Here is a 25114-nt window from a genome sequence, read left to right on the forward strand (position 1 = left end):
GATTTGGAGAGCTTATTTGAAACATGCAAACCATGATATTTCTTCATCTTCGGGATCTACACGACAGATTGCGAATCATTGTATCCACAACGACGACGAATTTCTTACATTTTGCGAATCATGCTTAGTTTTCCGACATGAGTGTGCACAAAAAGATCGAATTCGTATTCGCGTCTCCCTCCAGGATCTAAGATGGCTTTCCAAATTGATAATACCTATTTACATTTCGCACTTTTCGTTAGAGTAATCCATCAAAGCGTGGCGAGTGAATGCTTTTTCAACGTCGAGAGCATATTAAGTCCTAAAACTCCGAGCAATATTGAAATGAAATCTTACTTCATACGTGACGTGCACTGTAATGAAGCTCGAACCTGATCCTGCTCATGCTGCTGTTGGGCTCATTTGGTACGGATGCGGAGAGAAGAAAGTGCTCGGACAATATCTCAGGGCGAAAGTTTTAAGAGATTTGTTGTGTTCCAGCCAGAGCCTGATTACCGCAGGGGCATGCGGGGCACAGGCCCCTCTCCCCTCTTCTTTGATTTCAGGAGGCCCAAATTATCCTTAATTTATCATGATAATTAAAAATAATTAATGATTTCACGCAGAATCTAGAGTACAGTGGTATAATTTATATTTTTGCAAGTGCCAAGTCAAGGAAAAAAATCTCTTATTTGTTAATAAAAATTCCCTTTAAAAATTTGATCTCTTTGCAAATCCCAAAACCACTCCAAGTTTAGTCTGTATTTACTATTAAAAGTTATATCATAGATAATTTTGATATTTACGGTTTACTGCAACGGGCAAAGTTTAACCAAGTCTTATACAATTATCGTATGCTGCTCTTCTACAGTGTTGCCAGATGGTCAAATCCAGATTTCCCCAATAGGGAAGTTTTCGATTTTTCAATTTTATTTTTATATGATAGAGTAACATGTATGAACATCATAGGTGAAAAAATTTTTGCGATACGATAAGTAGTTTTTTTAAAATTAATTTTTAAAGTTCAAGCTCTTGTGACGTCAAATGGCATAGGAAGTGACGTCATCCCGAGGGGAGAAGCGAATGTCACGCATTCGACTTCGAAGACGAAACGTAAAAGGCTTTCTCCTCGCATTTAACTCTTCGCGTTTCTGGAACATTAAACCTCTCATCCACTCGAAAATATTCGAATATCTCATTGATATTATTTGAGGAAGATTATTAGATTGTGCTTTAACGAATCCGGCCTCCATAGTGTGTTCAAAAGGATTATTGAATTTCTAAAAAATAAAAATATCAGCGCGCTCAAAATGTCCCTAGCGAAAACAAGGGATCTTCGGCGGAAGGCTGCCCATTCGCGCCCTGTGACGTAGGCTCGTGACGTTTCAGAAGCGCGCACTTTTGGGCGTGGATTTTTAAAAATTCATTAAAAATCAACCACGGTGTTTTAAAATTCGGCGATGGTGAATTTTTTAGTTTTGAGGGTCAATTAACAATATCCAATAGCCAAAATATGAACATTTAATAGGTTGCAACTTCCCTATTCCCTTCCAACTTTTCCCCAAAAAGCGATGTTTTCTATCGAAGTTCCCCAAATTCAAAAATTATTTTTCCACTAATATTTTTATAAAATGAGTCGACATCCTTTAGTATTTTTGTCTCTTGAAAAAAAAATGTTTTTCCCCAAATAGCCAAATTTTCTTATAAAATTCCCCAACTTTTTTTCTTCCCATTTTAGCTTTTTTCTTTTCTTTTTTGTCTTCTTTATCTTTTATTATCTTTACTAATAATAAAGCTGAAAGTCTCTCTGTCTGTCAGGATCTCTGTGACGCGCATAGCGCCTAGATCGTTCCGCCAATTTTCATGAAATTTGGCACAAAATTAGTTTGTAGCATAGGGGAGTGCACCTCGAAGCGATTTTTCGAAAATTGGATTTTGTTCTTTTTCTACTCCAAGTTTAAGAACGTTTTCCCGAGCAAAATTGACATAAGATGGACGAGTAAATTATCAAGCTATCATAACGTGGAACCGTAACGTGGGCAAGCCAACTGGCGAGAAATTCATCATGCATTATTTGTAAATATACAGGGGAACCAAAACACCTTTTAATTTTCTACTGCGGGTGCCCTGACTGACAGATAAGAAATAGCCAAATGTTTTTTCTACTTGCATGTACTACTCTGCTTCTGTATGTACATTTAAACTATGATTTTTGTATATATTTATCCAAGAACGTTCTTCATTACACTTATTTTTACCTGTTTCACGTATCAACTAGTTACTGACGCAGAACATTAATGCGAATTCCGTCGCATAATATTCCACATAAAGCGAAATGAGAATTCCATAAAGTTTAGCAAAGGCTAAACCAACGTTGTTTGATACAAACAATGTAACTACTACTTCTTGTCGTGAATCTAAATACGAAAAAAATTCTTTTTTCCCCTAGGTTTTTTCTTTCCCCAGGTTCTCCCCGAGAAAAAAATTTTTCCCCAAAGAATTTCCCTCAAAACTCATTTCCCCAAAATTTCCCCAGAGAGCACCAGATTTCCCCAAAATGGGGAAATTTCCCCCAATCTGGCAACACTGCTCTTCTGCTTTTTAAATGGATGAGGTACCACCAAATTTAGTACGGTTGTGTTACTACGCAAGAATAGAAATATTTTATAGCTTCACAATATAGAATAAGTGGGAAGGGAGGGAGGGAGAGAGCCCAAAACGAATTTCGTGCCCAGTGTCTTCAAAAATCTTAGTCGGACCCTAGGGGGGAGGGGCCTGAATAAGAAATGTGCCCCACGTGCAATCTCCGAATGATCGGGCTATGGTGCCAGCTAGAGCTGACAATTTGTGGTGCGCTGCTTCACTTTTCCAACTGTACCGTAATTTGGTGTGAAGTTCCACTTTTACAGTACGCACATGTAGGGCCTGATCAACGCACGGTTCTGCGGGTCCGTGGACCTGGGCTCAACAATTTTTTGGGGCACCAAAATGGGGGATTTTTTTTCTACATCCTTTTTAAAATTACATTGAAAATATACGGCATTTCTTATGGTAGGGGCACCAAGTTTTACCAGGACCTGGGCATCACTTTGGCTAGATCGGACCCTGCGCACATGCCATCAGGACCCGTTTATAGTGTAGGCAACCCCATTCGCAACAAATCACATAGGAAGGACAAGGACATGAGAGGGAAAGTACATCCATGCCCAAGCCGGGATTCGAACCCGGGACTGCCCCACTGCAGTCAGACTCCTCCGACCACTAGATAAGGCGAGCGGCGAGACATTGTCTTTCAAAAAAGAAATGCTAACTTCGCAGTTCTCTGCAAATCAGCCAGATTTAAAGTTGTTATATTTTCTTTTACTTTTCTGCACAAAGTTGGTGTTACTGTATTTTGTCAAAATTTCAATCAAGTCAGCTGTTGTTCCGGGTTTCTTGGCTGGATGGCGTTGGAAAGTCACTCCACATCTCTCACTAAAACCGAGAAGGTCTTGTGGGAGAAGTGGAGGAGTTGTCTTCAGTTTTCTGCACAAATTTGTTTCTTAACAACAGTTGTTTTAAATGGAAAACTGTTCCTTCAATTTCCAAGTTGAACCGCACCATGGCTGCGGACTCTCGCGGGGGTGCTAAATTTACTTTAGCTAAAAATTTGTTGGCACTCTCTGCTTCAATGAGATGGCACCTGCCTCCGGCTCGGTTATTGACTATTCCAGACTGATGAGTCTATTCCAGCACAAAACTGCAGTCTCTGGGTGTGATAACCGGGGCTGTCGGTATACTGCATTTAGAAAAAAAAATGTCGTTCAGGGTCTTTATTAGCGCTGAATTGAATTGGATTACATTCGTAATAGTTTCACAAAAGTACTTTAACTTTCCTAATTTTAATTAAAAGGAAGAAAAGTTTCGTGAAACCCTTGAGGAATCCCGGGGTTCCACGGAACAGAATTTGACAAACGCTGATTTACGACAACAAAACCTCACCAGTAAATATCACATCATACCTTTTGCGCGTATTGTAATACTTAGGGACCAAATCCCACTGCGCGTAAAACCTTGAATTTCTTCAATGCTGTTTTTTTTTTTTTTTTTTTTGAGTTTTGTCTCTTTTGCTTGCCGGGGGACATGTAAATATATTAAATTCTCAAAGAGAGGGGGGGGGGACAATTGCCCACTCCTGATCCTCCTAAATGACGGGTCTGATTGAGTTTAAAAAAAAACTCTCTTTTTGGATGACGCTTTATGGATAAATAGATCAGTGATTGATGAATCACTGTGAGTACACATTACACAACCATTGCGAATCAAATCGTGCAAAAAATGTGTGAACAGCTTTTAAATTTCAAAAACCTTGAAATAGCCATCGAGGCTTCTCTGAGTACATATGGAGAACGCGACAGGGAACATGATAAAATCTTTTTTCTGCACGTCGAACATTATTTGGGAAAAAGAGAACGGAGCAGAAGAGCAAATAAATCAATGAACGAACGGAGCAAGTTTGGCGATAAAGCTATGCGATGGGAGCAGCGCCCTCTAACACCGGCAACCCTTCAAGCCGGTAGTGAGGGAGGGAGAAACAGAAACGAAAGGCGAGAGATCGGCCGGCTGCAGGTTTTACATCGTCTGTCCTCTCAGAATCGTCTGCTGCTCAACCCTTGTCATCGCGCGGAAAGGATACACAAGCCTTTTAACTCTAGGGTGAGTGTCAAACTTTATTCATTTTTCCTTGTCATACATTCGGAGGCAACGGCCGCATGGTCTGCTGGTTTCTGGAAGAGATCTCCCCTTCTAGAATGGCCTCACCCCCTCGGTGTGAGACGCCATTGCCCCCAACGCTGTGCTGTTAGTCACTCGCTGGGAATTTTTATTGTTTGTGATGAGCATCTGCTTTTGTTTAATGTGTCAGCTTATCATCCTTGCAGATCTGTCTGCTTGAAAAACATGTTGGCCGTGGTGTTTTGCTAAATTGCTATCATTTTTTCTTTTCTAACTTGATAATTTACTCTTAAAATATTTTTTTCAGGATCGATTTTTTAGGGCATTTTATCAAAAATTGTGATAAATTATTGATTTTGGAAACTACTATTTTTTGTCAAGAAATCTGATGATATACAAAATTGGTTGTGCTAGCGACACATTATGTAAATAACAACAAAAATTATGTATCTACAAAGCATTTAAGAAAATGATTTAAAACCCGAAAATCTGAGAGATTTTGAATGATCCCTTTTTAGAATGCGGTTTTTTAAAACAGTACTTCAGGCCCGTCATTTCGAATTTGTCCAGGGGAAAAGGGGGGGGGGGGCTGATCCCTAAATCTGCTCTTCACTGCACCTCAAGTGAAAGACTCAGAGGTAGAAGAGTGTAGACTCAAACTAAATTACACCAAAAAACCACGCCCACTTATATGTAAAGGGCAAAAAATTTCCCAAAGCCAGGGAGGGCATCAATTGAATCCTAACCCCCTCTCCCCCCACAGCGACCCTAGTTTATTTTCCAAAGCCTTCACCGCTGAAAAATTTGACCGGCCCTAGACGATTTGAACCTGATTTTTTTCTTGGAAAAAATAATGTAATAATATTTAAACAATGTTTTGTACGTTAATTTTTATGGATACTTTTAACTTTTTCAAAAGTTTGATATCAATCTCAAATGTAATAATTACTGACATTTAAACATATGTAAATGAATCACGACATTCATCTTGCAATCAGACCGTCATTTAGAACAATCACGAGGGTGCAATTGGTTCTCACCTGTCTCTCTCCCTAATCAATGTTATTTATAGAAATGTGGGCGTGGTTTTTGTTTGTCACATCCTCTCGAATTACGAAGTACAATTTTAATAATGCTTTTGAATTTGTTTTAAATTTGCATAAAATCTGAACTTTGAATTGATCTTTTTCTCATCTCTGTGTTGTTCAAATCCACATACCTAAGTTTCCAAATTCAAAATCTTTTATTACTGAACCACGGACGCCCATATGGGGGGGCACCCCCCCCCCCTTTGAAATTGAACTTCCTTGCTTTTAGTACTTTTTTCTTTGGAAAAATGTAAAATCATTTCTTCTCCAGCAATTAATCAATAAGTTATTAAAAATGTCAAATTTTAATAACTCTAATCTGTTCTGAAATCGGTTTCTATGGGGAAAATATCTGAGCCCCCCCCCCTTACAATTTTGCATATGGGCGCCCTTGTGCTAAACCTTTTCCGTCAACGCATTTCTAAAACCAAATCCCACGAACGATGTACCCTTTAAAGTGGGGGAGTGCGCAGAAATTTTGGGGCCCGTCACAGTGACTTTTGCGGGCCTCTCCATAATGTTTACCTCTATATTTCACGCCTAGTTTTTAAAAAAAATTGGGCCCCCTTTAAGGCCCGGGCCAACAGATGTCCCTTCTCCCCCCCCCCCTCCTGTGTACGCCCCTGGGAGTGCTTCAGAAATTGCGGAAATTTCTCCACGTGTGATGATGAGCTAGGAAAAAAGCCAAATCGCATCTTCAATTATCACGAACTTTCGTCGTGCTTGACGAGCTGGCTTCGTGAAAAATGCTCCGATTACACTTTTCGTAAAATGGATGAAATTTTCGTTAGATTTGAGTGATTAGTTTTGACCCAATGAGAAAAGTATCGTCGTAAAAAACAAAGTTTATTTAACGATTGAAGAATCCTCCAAAACAGTTTTAAGTGAGCCAGATTCTCAGAATATATGATTTAATTTGCAATTTATTGTAAAGAAAGATATATTTTTTTGAAAGTTGCATTATGCAACATTGTTGATCCTTCAAAATTTCATGTTTTCAAAGGAATGGCACAAATATCGAGGTTTTATTTGCCATCAAAACTTTCTATTTGTGGCCGGGTGCGACATGTCGAAATATATAACCTGAAATTTTAAAATGTCTTCCATTGTCTAAATATGTGAATGAATTGCAAAAAATCATTTGGAACTCAAGAACTTCGTTTCATGAAGCTCGCCTTAGAAACTAGTTGCAGTTAATTGATCTTCAATAATAACAAGCTAAAATCTTTTGATCATATTAGCTAAAATTTTATTGAATTTAAAGCATGTTTTTCACAAAATTTCATGGAAAACATTTGTAGTGTTATACAGGCACGTAGCTAGGATTTTGTTAAGGGGGGTCCAAGGTTGCACGAACTTTAAAAATGGAAGCATGCTAAATCAGAAGCATTAACTGTTAATTGTATAAATTAATACTATTCCAATCAAAACTACAATTAATAAGTATGATAATTAGCTTAATTAAGTAATGATATAATATAAGTATGATAGTTAAAGCTTTGCAATATATTTGCTTTCAAAAAAAAAAAAACGCTCAATACTGTCTAACTCAATAAATGCTCCATAATTCCCCACTCCTGACTGTTTTGAATTGGATTTTGAACTGCATTTAATGCTTCTATGGACGAAAATATCGCCAAGGCTCATTAAAGAGCCTTGAGAACTGTCTTAATTCATTTAAATTTTTAGGATTCATTCAACGATAAGAAATGGAATGATACTTCTAATCTTCATCCTTTTTAATAATATTTTCATATAAAAGCTTATTAGGAAAACATTAAAGCTGCTCAAACAACGAAAATACATTCGGAACTCCAGCGCTCGAATACGCTACCTTGCGGTGATTTAAGAAACTGCAAATGAAACTTAAACATTGCCACGTTGCGTTCCACGTTTGTCAGTTGACGTAAACACAAGCAGTTTGTTCTGAGTATTTATTAACGCTATCGATGTGTCTTAGTTTGCTTTCAGCTACAGAAATTAATTCGTCCCTTAGTAGTATTCTCGAGCTTCTCAAAATAATGTTAGTTTTCATTATTTCCTTAATAATTGGTGAAAGCGAAAATTCTGGATTAACAAACTTGGATAACGTTATACAAGGTAAAAAAAATTATTGTTTTGTATGAATTTGTAAAAATATGGGGGTTTTTTTAATCTGAAATTAATTAAACTTACCATATTTTACAGCAGCATTTAGTTGGAATGGACAGTATGCAAAATATTTTCTTGAATATATTATCGTAGAACAAAATGAATAACAGAGAAAGAATTTACTTTATTCCTTTTATTCTCAGCTGAAAGGTCTCGCCAAATTTGTTTTGGGTTATAGTATTAGTATAGTGCGAGCAAAGTAGCCTTGGCGAGATATCGCGTTTTTAGTTAAACCATTTTTAATTTTTATCATGAGTGGAATAAAATGGTAGTAAGATTACAGAATTCGATAAGTGAAAGGAAATAATGGTCAATCAACTGAAAAGAAAACTACCACCATATATCCGTGAGAATTTTGTTGATGATTTGCATAACATGACACAATTAAATCGTAACTCAGAAATTAGAAAAATCGAAACAGAAAATTTTTAAATGAACCGATTCGGGAATTCGAGAGAAATAACTCAGCTACAAATGGAAAAAAAAATAAGCGCTAGCCAAGCAAGGCAAAAAAGTATCATCTTCTTTCGATAACAATTTGTAATGTCACATTGAATTTTCTGGCATTAATTGTTATTCTTGTCAGGCCACAATTATTATTTAGTTTTATCAAGAATTGATAAATATCGAATTCAACATCGTGGAAATAGCTGCTTAGAACTACGAACTACGTAGTTTGCATTAATCTTTGACGTTTAGTAATGCTTCTTGAATTCTCATTTCTTTCTACGTGGGCCAGAATATCCACAAGACTTTGAAAATTAGTTTAAAAAGAATAAAGCGAAAAAATCATACGTACGAACAAAAATCACAACACTTTTAGCATTTTCTTCGTTACCATGTGCGTTTGTTTTAGTTTTCAATTCCGCCATTAGACAGTGACTTCAATGCCCCCTATAGTTCGTTGGAGTTGCGAATAGGAAGTGTCGTTGCTCGTTAATAAGTATTTTCTTGTTATGTATTGCTAAAATAAATATCTAAGGTTCAGTTATGGTATTTACGATGAATTAAGTTAAACGATAAAATATCTTTGTCAAAATTTTGAAGAAAATTTGAATGATAATTTGTTTATAAATACTATTTTTAAGGCTATCAATGATATTAAACATTTTTCTTGGACATTTTCTATTTAAGGAGTTTCGCATGCAGGGTCATTTAAGGGTGATAAGAGGAAGTATTACTTTTAGAACTTTGGAAATTGAATGAATACACTTACGAACACATTGTATTTACATAGTATTTTATGTATAGATATGTCTTTACCCCTCTTCAGGAAAACAAATAAATTAAATCAAATCTGTAGTTCTGTTCTTTATGCTGATTCAAAACAATTTCTGTGCAAAATGTTCCATTCTAAATTTAAAATTTCAATTTAAACAACTGTAGGGGAAATGACCGATAGTAACAATAATGAATCATCACAACAAAATTTGACACTTTAAACCTACTTATTTCACTAACAATATGGAAAGATAAAAATTTACATTTCTACATTTGGCGGTAGTCATCCGATTTCGTTCCTTTAGGAAGTAATCTTTGCCCTATTTTGTGATAATGCGGCAGCACCAAAATTAGATATTACTGTAAAAAGCTAATCATCTTTCGGTGACAAATATAAAAGGTTTATAGGTAGTTTGAAGCCTCAGTTAGCAAACATTTTGCTCTAAGTCATGAGATGCTTTTAAAAAAGGACAAATCTCTTGTAAAAACTCTAAGAAAAGTTGTAAATTAAAAATCTAGATACGATATAAATTGATATTTTGAAATTACATAACAACTAGAAGATCGCCTGTCAAGATATGATGGATGAAAATTGATTCCACATTTGAACGAAGCAATTGCCTGTTTGGTGACATTTTGATAGTTGACATTTTAAACCCTAACTCCAGTGGATTAACCCTAAGCTTCAGTAGATAGGGTTCAACGTTGACCACTTTTTCGTTTCTTCATTCCCCTGAAATGACAGTCTTACCAGTAAAACAGTTAAGTTACTGGATCCAGTTCAGCCTTGTTACAATAAAGCCTTTCCCTGCATTTTAAACATTACCAAAACTTGTTATCAAATTATCATTGCGTGGCGCGAGTTTCATTGTTGATGAGGTCGAGAGCGTTACTCGATCATTGGCTATTATATTTATAAGGATAAGAACAACTACTATTATTTTTGCATTTGGAGTCTACTGTGCTTTTTAACTATGAATGTACAGATACTTATTAAATAATTCTTGAATACAAAAAAGTCAGTAAATAGCTATCAAAAAATTTGTTAAATGAAGCATATGCACGAATATTATATAGTATTTTATTCGAAAAATGGAACTAGATTATAGAAGAAAATATATATTTTCAGTTAAACTAATTAATAACTTTTTCTTTTGACCTCATGAAAACAATTCAGTTAGTACTTTAAAATATAGATTTAAAATAATTTCATTGTGAAATATATATGTATCTTTAAACTTATACATCTTTACACACATGCGTTAATCATTCCAAAGTTGAAATTTAAAAAACCAAACACATTCAATTTCTTTTTTAAATTCAATTTCTTTGTTTTTTTTTTCAACTTTGATATCATTGAAATCAATTTTGTTACATTAGTATTAACCTTTATTTATTCATTTCTATTTTTTACTACCTCCAGATACATATTTTTTCCCCTTTTTCATAAATCATATATAAATACGCAAGAGATTAAACATTCGCAAAAATTCTAGTTTTTTTCGGTACATTTTTGCTCAGAAGGAGTGAAAGAAAAAAAAAAATCTGTTACCTTGTGATGAAAATTATAGTACAGTGCAATTAGACATGAACCTCAACATCCAAAGTAAAAGTTTCCTGTCAACTCCAAATTGTTGTATACTGTCCACATATTGTTTGGTAAAAAGTTACACCGTTTTCAGCGCCGGGTTTTGGGGGGAGGGGGGGGAAGAAGTTGGTAAATTAGTAGTTTTTATCAGTTTTTCCGAAATATTTAGAAAACTATAGTGTTTAGCGCGAAAAGTGCAATATACAAAATAAGCTACACTAAATTACGAACAAAATGGTCCTAAACATTATTTTGTTAAGTGAACGATTCCAGAGTTACGGCGGGTGTAAAGTAGAAAATTTTCGCATTTTTAAGATTTTCTCGGGAAGTGCAATTCTAACTACTACGTAAACAGAAATAACTAAATAATTTTATTAAAAAGTAATGTTGTACAATCGTATTCTAGTCAAAAAGAAACTAAGAGGCACCACACGGGGTTAGAAACGTAGAAATACTGGGAACGAGAACCGGTTTTCTGCAATTTGCGTGAACTGTGATAAAGCAATTGAAGTTAGACTACTAGCTTCAAAAAAGATTGAGAACAAAACATTCAGAGATACTCTTGAAAAGAAAGTTAGCTGTTCAGTCTCTAGCCTCTGTTACCAAGTCTATAATAATTAACAACACCACTGTATGTGTGAACACTAATACCAGGGGTGTTTGTGATCCGAAACTTCAGAAATTTCCAAAACTTATGGGTTGACAACACATTCTAAAACTGAAAAATTATTTCAAAAAATAAAAAATAAATAAACTTTAAAAATAATTTTCATTAATGATTTAAATGATTTTTGTATGCATATTTGAAGAGTTTTTACTGGGGAGGGAGAAGGGTCTAGCTTCATAGTTTCAGGAAATTTCACACTGCCTTCAAAAAATTTTACTTGAGTCCACGTGCACCCCTGCCTAATACTCTCTCACATCGGATGGTGTGCACTGTAAGAAAATATGAGAGACTTTAAGAAATACTGTCGAACCCGCTTAAGTGAATAGCCATTTTGCCACGAAAAAATATTCTAATAAGCGGGATATTCCAAAAACCGGGATAAAAATAACACATTACATTGGTTTGGTACATTGAAAATGTATTATATTAAGCGGGATATTCTTTTAACCGATATTCTAATAAACGGGCTTGACTATTTTAATTCGAATTACGTGCATATCATCCACCCTTGTTCAACGAATCTGGCTTGATAAGGAAGGGGAGCAAATCTCCAATGGTGTCTGTTGTGGTTCCAGATTCAAAAGAATCATCGATCACCCCATTTATTTAGAAAAAGCGTTCTATATCATTAATGAAGATCACCTTCTTCATCGTGTTTTCTGACGTTTCCCAGCTACCTTCAGACAGATTTGCGAGCAATACATAAATTACGTTAATTGCTCATTATAGGCCAGCAACTTGTTTTTGATGAATACGAGCAAGGAACCACAAAAGATGAAGAACAATTATGTAGATCACGTTCTACGACTAACATTGAAGTCAAAGTTGAAGACTCAATCGATGTAACTATCAACCAACGTGAATTTCTAGCTAACACTAAGAACAAAATGGGCCTAATTTCTCTCCTGACAATGTACTTGCAAAGAGGCGGTTGCACAGTTCACCAAGCATCGGGTGACGATGACTTATAGTTTTAACAGCGATTGATAAAGCTAAGAATGGAGTTGAAGCTTGTGTGATCGGTGATGACATGGACTTAGTAGTTCTGTTGAATGTTCACACACCATCAGAAAACAAACTGAAAATGGTGGTACCAAAGAAAGGCAATCAGCAGGAAAAGGTATGCACTGTTTCGGACATTCAGCGAAGCATTGGAGACATGAAGGGTGTACTCTTTGCAATATACGCCTTCACAGGATGTGACAATGTACCATCTTTCTACAAAAAGGGAAACATTTCACCGTATAGGAAAGTGTAAGCCAACAACGCTCTTCGTACGAAGCTTTTTAAGTCCTTAACGATTCCAAAGCTGACCCCAGTGCGGTGGCTGACACAGGAAAGTATTTCTTTCTTGCGATGTTTGGAGCAAAGAATACTGAAGATCTAGATAGTTTTCGCTACCAGTGTAACTTGCAGGCTATTGCAACGCAGCCCATTCATTGTTCAAGTTGGCTTACCCTCATTTCTACAGTTACCAGGCAGCATTCATTTACCACCAGGTTCAGCAGCAGCTGGATGAAGAAAAGAATTTACCTCCAGTGGGGGTGGAAGAAGATTGGTGAATACCTGAGACCAATTACAACAATGCCTTCTGTAACTCCCTAGGAATTACTTTCCCTCATAGTGCGCGTTTAAAAAGCCGAATGCGTCCATAGCTGCGAGTGCAGAAGTAGTGGTCTAAACTGCTCAAGCATGTGCAGTATTTGCTCAGGTCTAGGAAGTAATAACAGGGGCACTAATATCATAGACGAAGATCTAGAAGAGGACTATGGTATGCTTGAACAGGACTGAATCCTGATGAATACTTTACATCACAATATGTCGCATTCAACGTTCTACATTTTTATTAAATATTAGTATTGAACTCAGTGTACGAACGTCAAAAAGTTTGATAAAATATGGTTGCAATATGCAGGCGAATATGCCTATTTTCTAAAGAAAAAACTTCAAAAGCTGCACTTATAAAAATGTTATTATTAAAAATGATATAACTATAAATCATAATTGTTATGAATTTTTATAATTTAAAATCATCTATGTTTATAATATATTTATTCTTATTGCGGCATTGTCTAGAGAAAATTTGGGTCTCTCCGTGCAGCAGATTCATATAACCACGGTCCATGAATGCTTCTTTTCCCTTAAAAGTAGAGCCCCTTGAGTGGTGAGGTTGTCGTTCCTTCAAGGGCTAATCACAAACATACCACCGGCCCCATAAATCGCAATTTGCTTTTAAAAAACACTCCCGAGTGATAATGAATTTTTTTTCCGAAAAATCTAAAAAAATACGAAAAATTTCTATTTTTCACCTATTGTAACTCTGGAATCGTTCACTTAACAAAATAATGTTTAGGACCATTTTGTTCGTAATTTAGTGTAGATTATTTTGTATATTGCACTTTTCGTGCTAAACACTATAGTTTTCTAAATATTTCGGAAAAACTGATAAAAACTACTAATTTACCAACTTCTTCCCCCCCTCCCCCCAAAACCCGACGCTGATAACGGTGTAACTTTTTACCAAACAATATGTGGACAGTATACAACAATTTGGAGTTGACAGGAAACTTTTACTTTGGATGTTGGGGTTAGGCCCTTTTTCGGTCTATTTGCACCGTACTATTAATAAATATTCAGAACGAATTTCCAGACATTAGTTTCATGGTTGTAGAAAGGCATTTGATGAATGCTAAAAGTTGCGAGCTTCCGGGACACAATGATATAAGTAATCCATCATTGTTAGGAATGAAAATTATAAGTGAGATAAATTGAATTGATTGGTTAAAAAATGAAATGATATTCGATGCTGTTTTTGTCAGAACAAAATTTTAAATAAATGAGAAAACAATGCATAAAATTGCTCCTATATCTAAAAAAAAGAAAAAAAAAACACATTAAAAAACTGCAATACAACTTACCCAGTGGGGGTTGGCTAATTTTTTCTTATGAGTTTATGGTTTTACTCCTGATTTTTCCCTTTTACTTTGGAGGAAAACATTCGTGCAAACAACCCATACCAATGGCAGCAATAGAGAAAGTGAATGTGCGAAAAGAGTTCTGCACTATCCATGACTCTAGGGGCCTTAGGCACCTTCTAAAAAGACGGCGGCTGACCCCACAACTGTCCTCTTTGTATGACCTTCCCTCAAAAACATTCCGACAAATTTCCTGTCTCCGACATTTTCATCCTTGGTGACTCTCATCAATCTTTCGTTGACAATAAATGTTTGTTTACGAGCTGCTGGCGATTTCCTTGCGGGGAGTAAGATAATGTCTCCTTTTCGGATATTTTCGGATAGCTGCTGGCGATTTTCTTGCGGGGCAGGGGACTAATAAGATAATGTCTTCTTTGGGCAGGTCTGCGACGCGTACCACGGAATGAAGACTTCTGTCGCCACCCCCCCCTTCCCCCCCACCACCACTCCCAGAGGTTCTATTGTTCTGAACTAAACTGAACGTGAAAAAGTTATCGATTAATAAAAATATTTAGGACAAAAGAATTTTTTATTTTATTTATTTTATTTTTTTTTTGGAAAATTCTGTTTATGTAAGTGCAGGAGGACAGTGACCTATCGGGAAGGGGGGGTCCGGACCCCATGGACCCCCCCCCTTGGCTACGTCCCTGTGTTATATTTAACAGTAAATAAAAAAGGGGGTTAAAAAAATGAGGATACGTTTTTGAAGGAAAATGATTACTGTTACATTAATTATGTCATCAACGCTCTCTGATAAGTCGTAAAACATAGTCAGTTAATAGATTTTAAAGGTGTGTACCTTATTATGTGGCAAATACAAACCAGAATGTATTGAAATTCTTAAATTCGCTTCAGAGAGAGTATGCATAAAATAGCATGTCTTAAATCAGCAGCGAAGGAACAACAAAACGTAGCTAGCTTATGACGTACGTATGAGCTTATGGATGTCTTTTCATCCATAATCTCATTACTTTTTGCATTGAAAAAGGCGTTCCCTGTAACGCCGAAACACGTGTCTGCAGTAGTCTGCGAATTCGTGCTTTTCTGACGTTGTTTATTTCTTGCCCTATTGTTCAGCACAAAGGTATTTATTTATCTTAAAACGTAGCTAGCTTATAAGTTGAACGATGAACTTGTGGATCGAGGAAAGGACAGATGAGAGGAACGGGGGGGGGGGGGGGAGTAACTATTAGTGCGGTCCGGATACTTTTGAAAAATGTTTATTGAGAATCAGAAAAAAAAATCAAAAATTCACATTTTTTTTTAAATTTTCCCTTACAAAATAATATTAAATACAATGTACAGGCATAAATGTATTCAAAAATCAACGGGAGAAAGAAAAGTTTGCGTCATTGAGATTTTTCAAGTGAGGTTCATGCAGGGAAGCTTTTTTTTACAAACTGCAAAGATTTTGTAAAACAGTTTCTAAAAGGTTGGCGGCCGTTAGTTTTTAATGATTATTTGTTCTTCTAAAGTTTCCCAAACGCATGTGGCACCAAAACAATTGACAGGCAAATGGCTGAAATCAGGCACTTAATTAATGACTTAAAACTATTGCGGAAAACCAATAAGGGTGCCCCAGGGGTGCCCGCCTAATAAGGGTCATGGCGCAGACTGTACCATTGAATTTTTTTTTTTTTTGGGGGGGGGGGTGTTTTAAGGAGTATTTTCTTCTTTTTTTAGAGGGGAACTTCCGGTTGGGGGGGGGGGGATCTTCGTGATATTGGGGAGGGGGTACGCCCTTGCTCTTAGGGTTGGGCTCCATTAGTGGACCACCCTAAGACATTGTATATCTGCACATGATTGTTTGAAAGTACAAATTTATTAGTTTAAGTCGCACTTTCCGAATACTTTTTGGAAATTCAGTTTTTGATCAATCAAGGGCGCTCAAGCACCCCCCTTTAGAAATGAGAACTTCCTTTCTTTTAGTGCTTTTTTCTTTGCAAAAATGTATAAAAATTCTTTTAAACCATTAATGAATAAGTTATTAAAAATATCAAATTTTAATATCTCCAATCTGTACTGAAATCGGTAAAATATTCTGCTAAACCATGGGGAAAATTTTTGAGCCCCCCGCCCTTAAAATTTTGCATAGGGGTGCCCTTGTGATCAATCGCAGTCCAAACTTGGACCGTGGTCCGCCAATTGCCAGCTGCTGATTTTAAAAGGAAGGAGGGTGACCGTGACGATATTTTCATGTTGCAGGATATTCCTGGAATAGATGTTATACGATCCTAGACCTAAATTTCATTTATCAAGATGCTGATAAGGACTTCAGATAAAAGGACTGAGTAAAATATGGAGTCCACCCCACAGAATTGGAGCCTAGTCTTCCCCCAGATAATTTTGAAAACCTTGCCTATTAAATCTTTGCCTTTTGTTAACCCTGGTTTATACACCTTTTCAACTATCTGCATTCAAAAAAAGTATTATTTAGGTCATAAATGTCAAAGTTGCGGTTTAAAAAGACACGAAATTAAATTGAGGTGTATCCAGAAAATCTGTATTATCAAAATTCCCGCATATACGAAAATAATAATTTTAAGAGAAGACTGCTTCTTACTCTCATGCGATAATCTTTCTCTCCCCCCCCTCCCCCCAAAGTTGTGTCCCGAATCCAGAAAAATATTCTTCAGTAGAACATCGACTGGGAAGAATCCTCTTTCAACGTGTAGTTTGAGAACAAAAATTCATAAACAGAAATATGAAATAATTAACAAAATTAATGAATCATTGATATCAACTGAATTTTTACAATATGCAATAAAAAATGAAGCAATTTAACTAAATTTATAAATTATTAAGATCAGACCTAATTTTTAAACACAAAATTAGACAATGAAAAATCCATAAAATGGTTCATTTTCACTTCCAGTGAAAGGCAGATGTTGTGGTAGACCTTTCTGTACGTTAAAGTGCATTACTAGTCGGTTTTCCTTAAACTGTTACGTTGTTATTTTCAGAGTTATGCAGCCTTACGTTTCAGTAAGAAGTTATGTAAAATTGAGCTTGGTGTTTTTGAAGCAAAAGAACTGGTACATTTAAGTCAGACCCGTGGTTTAGGGGGGTCAGGTGATCCCCCTCTTGGCTTTGAAAAATTAATGTTTTCACCGTAAGTTTGCTTGATTTACATTGAGCACACACCCTTTGCTCCCCCCCACTCCCCTTACCTTCTGAAAAGTTCCATCATTTCAAATTTTTCCGGTTTCGAAGTCGCAATGAGCCTTTTCTTTTTTGATGTAAGAGATGGGGGAAATATTTTGAGTTTGTTGTTTCATCTTTCTCTTTCCGTCTCGAGAAACAGCCTCAAATCGAATAATCGAATGGCGTCAGTTAGGGTGTTTCATCCAAAGTCGAGAATGAGTCACAGGGGCAAGGCCAGGATTTTCCGAGAGACGAAATAGCCTTTGATTTCAAGTTCCTCGCAGACAGGAACTTGTATTCAGAAGATTCCCCGAATCGAATGTAGCTTTACAATTTGGTGCGGTGAGAAATACAACGAGTTGAATGAACTTGTTTTTTTTTTTTTCAAAATATCTTTGAATTTAGTTCAGTTCAGTTGCCAAATTGCTTTTCGTAATTAAATGTTTGTTATATTTAGTAGGGAAGTTCACCAGAGCGGTGGTGGCCATCTCCTCAAATATTTCGGATCCCTCCCCCGAATGAGACCCCCAAAAAGGTTAAAACACCCCACCCCCCCCAAACAACCCCTATAAAATTTCACTTGCTTTAAATACTGTTTAAGGCTTTCACGGCCGGCGTCAATATGAGGAGATAACATTTCCGGGCTTATTGGCCGTGGTCTAATTGGAGTAGAAATTCTAGACGTTTCGGCTTGCTTTGCTGCAGCCATCATCAGTGGTTTGAGTTTGGTGAGATTGATCATCAGTCTCACCAAACCTCAAACCACTGATGAAACTCAAACCACTGATGATGGCTGCAGCAAAGCAAGCCGAAACGTCTGGAATTTCTACTCCAATTAGATCACGGCCAATAAGCCTCGAAATGTTATCTCCTCATATTCACTTGCTTTGTCTGTGACCCCCCCTCCCCCCAAAACACCCTAACAAAACACCTTAACCCACTCCCCTCGTAGGCACTGGGCACCCACCGGTTATAGTATGTATAAGGTGACCATGTGTCTCGTTTTTGGTACTGCTTTCGTTGCCCCCAAACTGAGCTTTGGGATGCGGAAATGCGAAATATCCCTTTTTCAGGAAAAGAGTAACATAGTGGAGAAAATTAACCTTAACAATTTTTTTTAATGTAATCTTAATAATAAAGTTGAATGTCCCTCTGTCTGTCAGGATCTCTGTGACGCGCATAGCGCGTAGACCGTTCAGCCGATTTCCATGAAATTTTTGCACAAAGTTAGTTTGTAGCATGGGGGTGTGCACCTCGAAGCGATTTTTCGAAAATTCGATGTGGTTCTTTTTCCATTCAAATTTTAAGAACAAAAATCTCATAAGATGGACGAGTAAATTACGAAATTATCATTACATGGAACCGTAACATGTTGGCACAAGTCAATTGGCGAGAAAATTCAATATACATTATTTTTAAATATACAAGCGAACCAAAAGACCTTTTAATTTTTCTATTACGGGCAAAGCCGTGCGGGTACTACTAGTAGTAAATATACCCGACCACTATTAAAAATTGAGATGGCAATAAATCAGGATAACTTTCTCGACTTTTTAGTATTGAAAACTTCATGTATTTTTGTCTTGCACTAAGGTACTCCTAGCAGGGGTGCCCACTTCCCTAACAGCAAGGGCACCCCCTCCCCAACTCGCGAAAATCCCTCGAAAGAAATATACCCCTAAACAAACTCTAAAAATTTCAAAGACGGTCTGCCCTATGACCCCCCCCCCCTTCCCTCCCAGGTCGGCACCCTTGCCCCTAGAACGGTGTTTTCTCTTATGAATGAAACGCAGCTTCATACTACCAAAGGTTTAAGTATTTTGTTAGTGTCAAATTAATTGTTTGAATTCTTTCCAAGAAATTTACTTTTAGCTATCAGTTTGTTTCGCACTCTTGGCTTCCTTAAGAGGTTTTCCATTTCCAGCTCAGTCACTTTCCTATGCCGGGCTGATGAGTGCTAATAAGCACGAAACTGCAGTCCTCGGCTGGAAATGACTGAGCTGGCGGTGTATTTCACGTATTTCTGCTTTAGCCCTGGCTAATGGGCGGTAATTTACTGAATATAAATTTACTTTTGTTTGGAATGAACATTAAATGTAGGATAAATTTATGCTTCACAAAAAATATAAATTCTTTATTTTCAATTGTTTATTTCTGTTCTTGTATTATTAAATACAAATAAAATGGGAGCAGTTTTTTTGCCCCAAAAGTTAGATGTTTTGTTTGGATGGGAGAAATATATGGTCCTGGTCAACTTATTTATAATGAATATTTAGTTAAAAAGGCGGTTCAAATATTTTTTCTTTTTGTTTACATTACGCTGAAAATTTAGGACAGAAATTATTAATGGGTGCCGGCAAATTCTTGGCTGTTTGAAGATCAATAGTTATTTATGTTGAACACTTTTCAAATCGCCTAACTTTTGTGAATGGAAATAAAATATGTGTGTTTACAAATTTTACCAGCCAGGATGTAAACGTAATTTTGAACAGATACTTCCAGGGCTGCGGAGTCGGAAGGAAAATAACCGACCCCGACTCCGACTCCTGGATTTTCAAACGCCCGACTCCGACTCCGGATTTATTTTTTTAATTGTATTTTTTCAACTCCCTCTCTCCCTTCAGGGGAAGGGGGGAAACCTCTAAACAGAGATTTAAATATTAATTACTTTTTATGAAAATTTCACATTTTGTTTTTTATTGTAAACCTAAGACGCATACAACGTTAGAAATACAATTTAAAAATCAAATTTTCCAATAGTTACGAGTTAAAAAGTGAGATGACATAAAAATCCCTTTTAAAAAATTTGAAAAGGATTATCTGTAATTTGCCCCCCTTTAATGTTTAACAAATTGATATTGATCAAATCGTGTGCTTTCAATTTTTGAAAGCTGTAACTTGAGAGAAAAAAAGCTTTTTTTCTAAATCCAAGTTCTTGAGAGGGGGTGGTTGCCCCGGGTGACACCCATCTGGTAGATGACACCAAAAGTTAATTTCAGAGTTTATAAAAAAAATATAAATATTTTAATTCTGAAAATTTTCGCGAATATGTTTTTAATTATATTTCATCAGTACAATTTCAGCGAAAATAGGGCACATATACGTCATGAGCTAATTTTACTCAAAATGCGGGGGTATACAAATTTATACGAATAGCTTTTACTATACCTATATTTCTTCTTCGCTAAATTTTTAATTTACATTTTATTGGCTGCTTTAAGATTAACCTTAATATGAAGATTTTAAGATTAACTGCAATTATTGAGTGTTGTAATCACTAATAATAAGTCTTAATAAAGAAAAAAAAAACATGAGATTATTTCATCGGATCTTTTGGATTCGTGCTTTCGCGCCATAACTTTTTTGAATTTACCGATCACCCTTAAACGTTTCAACCTTAGCTACGGGCCTCGACTTACTATTTTGTTACATTTCTTTTACTATTTTATAACTGAGATCGAACAAAACACTATATTTCTATTTTTATTTGAAAGTGATTAATTGAAAATGTTAGGCAACAAAATAGTTTGCTGACAGTTGCTATTAGTTCAGTTCAAAAGCAAGCAAAACTAGGGGACGGCTACAGAAAGTTCGGTAAGCACTCAAGCTAGCTGATTGCCATAACGGCTGTTATTTTCTCATTAGTATCTTTTTATACATGTAATCGAACCAATTGGTAATCAGTTTTTAAAAATTGCAAGGAGAATCAGTGAAAAGGAAAGAAAATAAGAAGCCTGGAGTCGGAGTCGGCATGTTTTTGAACAACTCCGACTCCGACTCCTTTACCCCAAAATCTATCCGACTCCGACTCTTCGACTCCGACTCCACAGCCCTGGATACTTCCTCAGAGCCCGATCAAACCGAGGTGGTGCCCAGGTGCTGGAAAAATGTGGTGCCCCTACCACGGGAAAATCGCACTTTTCAAAAGTAGTAGTTTCCAAAAAAGGAGGGGGGAAATAAGAAAAAAAATTACCTCATTTTGGTGCCCCAAAAATTGTGGTTCCCAGGCCCACGGACCTCCAGGACCATGCGTTATTCAAACTCTATACTTCCACGCAGGGGCGTGCACAGAAATTTTTGGGCCCATCACAAATGACTTTTCCGGGCCCCCCTCCATATTGTTTACCAGGGCCGTCCCAAGGGGGGGCGAGCGGGGCAATCGCCCCGGGCGCCACAAAATGAGGGGGCGCCGCATGGCGCCCCTCTTTTCGACGAAACACGACGACATTCACACGAAAACGAAATTTTCACGAGGAGAGCCTGCGGCGCCCCTCATCGTATAAAATGCCCTGATTGCATAAAATTCGGGGCGCCTTGCGGCGTCCCTTCATTTCGTGTGTCATAGATACACAATCATACACAATCATAGAATCATTGCAATGATTCTCTATTTTTTCCTAGGGCACGAAAATATTCCTCTCTCTAAGTCTCCAAAACATTCGTTTCCTTTGTATCAATAAAGCAGATACAATTTCTGAGAATTTACGTGCTTAGAATCAAACAAAAGGCGCTTCTCCAAAACAAAAAAAATTGATCGGATAGGAAAAAAGGTCAAAAGCTGTCTGGTTAAAATTTTGAAACTTTTAGTTTTAAAAACGCAATTTTAGCCTTAAAAACGCAATTATTGGCCATGTTTATTGACGTTACGGTAAGGGAGGGAACTCAGAGACTGTTTCCGATCCATTATTTTTTTAAATAGATTGAAATAAATTCCTTCTCCCCCAGCGAGTTCTCGAAATTGAAGTTTCAAAAACGCAACTTTAGACAAACTTTGAAGATTTTATGGATAGGAGGATCTGGAGCATTTCCCTGGCAGGACCGTCGAGAAGGGGGGGCAAGCCTATGCATTGCATAGGGGCCCGTGAGAGATTGGGGGGCCCACGAAGCGGGCCTAAGAAAAAGAAAAAATCCCTCCCACCACTTTTTTTCTTTCTTTTTTTTTTTCTTTTTCTTCCTTTTTTAAAAAAAAAAAAAGCGCTTTTTAGTTTGAAGAAACTCTTTCTCCTAGAGATTACAAGTTTTCAATCTTACAAGTTCGAAGTGAGAATTTTTTGTTTTGCCCTTATCTTCAGAACTCTCTATCGACTGTAGCTAAAAAAAAGCGCTTATTTTTGAAAGATTACCAGAACTTTAGTGAAATGGACAAGGGGTAAAAATTAAAAAAAGAAAAAAAAAAAAACGCTTGCATTTTTAGCGTTCGAAACTTAAAACATTGGCAAACGGCTCAGTTTGGTGAAACATTTTAAAATATGTATTGATTTGAGTTTTAAGTTCAGTGATACAAAATGAAACTAATTCTAGCGTTGTTTCAAGAGTAACAAGAAATTCCGTCTAGAACTATACGAGCCTACTTTCCCGTATACCCATACTACTTTCTAGTACCTGATCAATATTCTCAAAAATAGCTAAAATCGCAAAGTGTTTCAAACATATTTTTGCTAATTTCTAGGAATAAAATATTCCTCACACATCTGAAAAAATTTAAAAACAAAAGCAGCACCTTTTAAACAAAGCAGCTATTACACTTTTTTCCCTTAAAAAAAAAATTCTTTAACAGCTTTCAAAACGAAAAAATAATAATTAAAATTAATAAGCTTATTAAAATAAATACATCATATATAAAAAAAATCGTTTCTTTTTCCCCTGTTGCCAAAAATAATTTTTTAAATGAATTAATGCACTACCAAAAAAAAAATAAAAACAATAAAATGTCAACTTAAAGAAGTACTTTTTATTGTCAAAAAAAAAAAAAAAAAAAAAAAAAAAAATCGTCTGCGCATATCGTTATGTAGAAACATAAATGACTTTGAGTTTATTCGCCGAAAACTGAATAACTAAATTAAAACTTTAGCTTGAAAATAAAAACAAATCATATCAACAATAATTATTTCACAGTGAAAACCATAGCTGAGGAGTCGGAGTCAATCTCATTTTGGGATAAAGGAGTCGGAGACGAATATCCAAGAATCGGAGTCAGTCATTTGTCCTCCGTGTATAAATTTTTGCCAAAGTTACGAAGTCAGAGTCGAAGTCGGGGAGTCGGAGTCCGATTAATTGTCTGGCACAGGAGTCGGAGTCTGGTGCCTCTAAATTCTCAGAGTCGGAGTCTGGAGTTTGGCGTCAATAGCTATTTCCAACAAAATTTGTTTGAAATAAATCCGCCTTCAAGTACGGAATCTACATTGACTTTCAGTTTCCCCGTAGGCGCTAATGTTAAGTTTTTTTGAACTGTTCAAAATTGAACAAAAAATAGTTCAAATCAAAAAGTGAAATATATGACTGAGATGTCCTCGCCGAGATCTTTCGAACAAAAAAAGTTTGTTCGAATCGGACTATTTATTCAAAAGTTATTAGGGGGGGGGACAGACAGACAGACAGACCGACGGACCGACAGACAGACCGACAGACATTTTTCCCCATCTCAATACCCTACTTTCCAATTTTTAATTTTTCGATATTTATTTAATTATTTTATTTATTTTTGATTTTTTTTTCTTCTTTTTCGCGACATTTTAAAGATGCATTAAGCCTTCTTTCATGCTTTTTTCTTCTTTTTCTGACTTTTACTGGGAAAGTAGGCTAAAAACGGTTGCCTAATTTGGGAAAACATTTTGGACGCAGGCATCACTTCTCATCAAATGTCTAAAAGGGGCACTGTTGTGTCACTCAAGGGTACCCACCTAGGGAGGTCAGGGCCATTAAATTTATTTGGGGGGAGGGGTTCCCCTGTGTCACTGTATTAATTAGAATCAGTGTTGAATTTTCCTATAAGCTAAACAAGCTACAGCTTGAGATGAACTTTCTGAATGGTTAGAATGTTGCTTTCTCATTAGTACCTATTTTTTTTAATATTTCCATCATTTCTTTTAAAGAATTTTATGCATTGTTTAATCTAGATAATTTTTCAATTGATTCAGCATTGTGTTTGTCGGTGGGTAGAGGGGATAATCAAAACTAATGGGCCGAAAAATAAAATATGTAACCGAAAGTCGATACTATGTGTCATATCGTTTCTTCTCTCTCGCTCTTCCTCTCTGTCGATAAATATCAACGATTTGTTGAACCAAGGGCAATTTTTCTTTTGTATTCCCTTAATTTGCAAAAGAGTGCATAAGTTTTTTAAAAAAATCTGTATTTTTTTCTCCTATTTTTGCGGATGTTTTTGTAGTTCGAATTACCTCTTATAAGACCTCAAAATGCAGAATATTTAATACATTTTTCAAAAACATTTACGGGGGAGAAACCCCCAGAACCCCTCAAATTTGAGGGATTCTACCCTCGACTCAAAGGAGGTCCTTGTATAACTCTCCTGAAAACGCCTCCTCGTCCAAGGTAAAAAGAAAAAGAAAAAGACATTATACCAAAATCATTTTTTAAAAACACATTCATGGCTATATCGCTATATGTGACAGAGAAAAAGACATAGTTGGGAAAATGTTTTTAAAAAAGCCTGATTTGCTACTAATATAATGTTATCCGAACTACAAAAAAGGTCCCCCATACTTAAAGTAGCCTTGGGCCCTATTAAGTCGAAATCCGGCCCTGTATATAAGAATCTCTTTTTAATAACATTACAAAGTTTGAATTA

The 25114-nt window shown here is 36.4% G+C and overlaps 1 protein-coding gene across 1 annotated transcript in view; it reads left to right on the forward strand.

Annotated features, from left to right (window-relative positions):
* The first annotated feature begins 4531 nt into the window (after positions 1-4531).
* LOC129229261 (protein singed-like) overlaps positions 4532-25114 on the forward strand; it is a 79176-nt gene continuing 58593 nt past the window's right edge. Inside the window, exon 1 of the mRNA XM_054863531.1 lies at positions 4532-4674. The gene's annotated coding sequence lies outside the window, so the exon portion shown is untranslated. The remainder of the gene's footprint in view (positions 4675-25114) is intronic.

The sequence above is a fragment of the Uloborus diversus genome, chromosome 9 (assembly GCF_026930045.1).
Source record: "Uloborus diversus isolate 005 chromosome 9, Udiv.v.3.1, whole genome shotgun sequence".
NCBI classification, from domain to species: Eukaryota; Metazoa; Arthropoda; class Arachnida; order Araneae; family Uloboridae; genus Uloborus; species Uloborus diversus.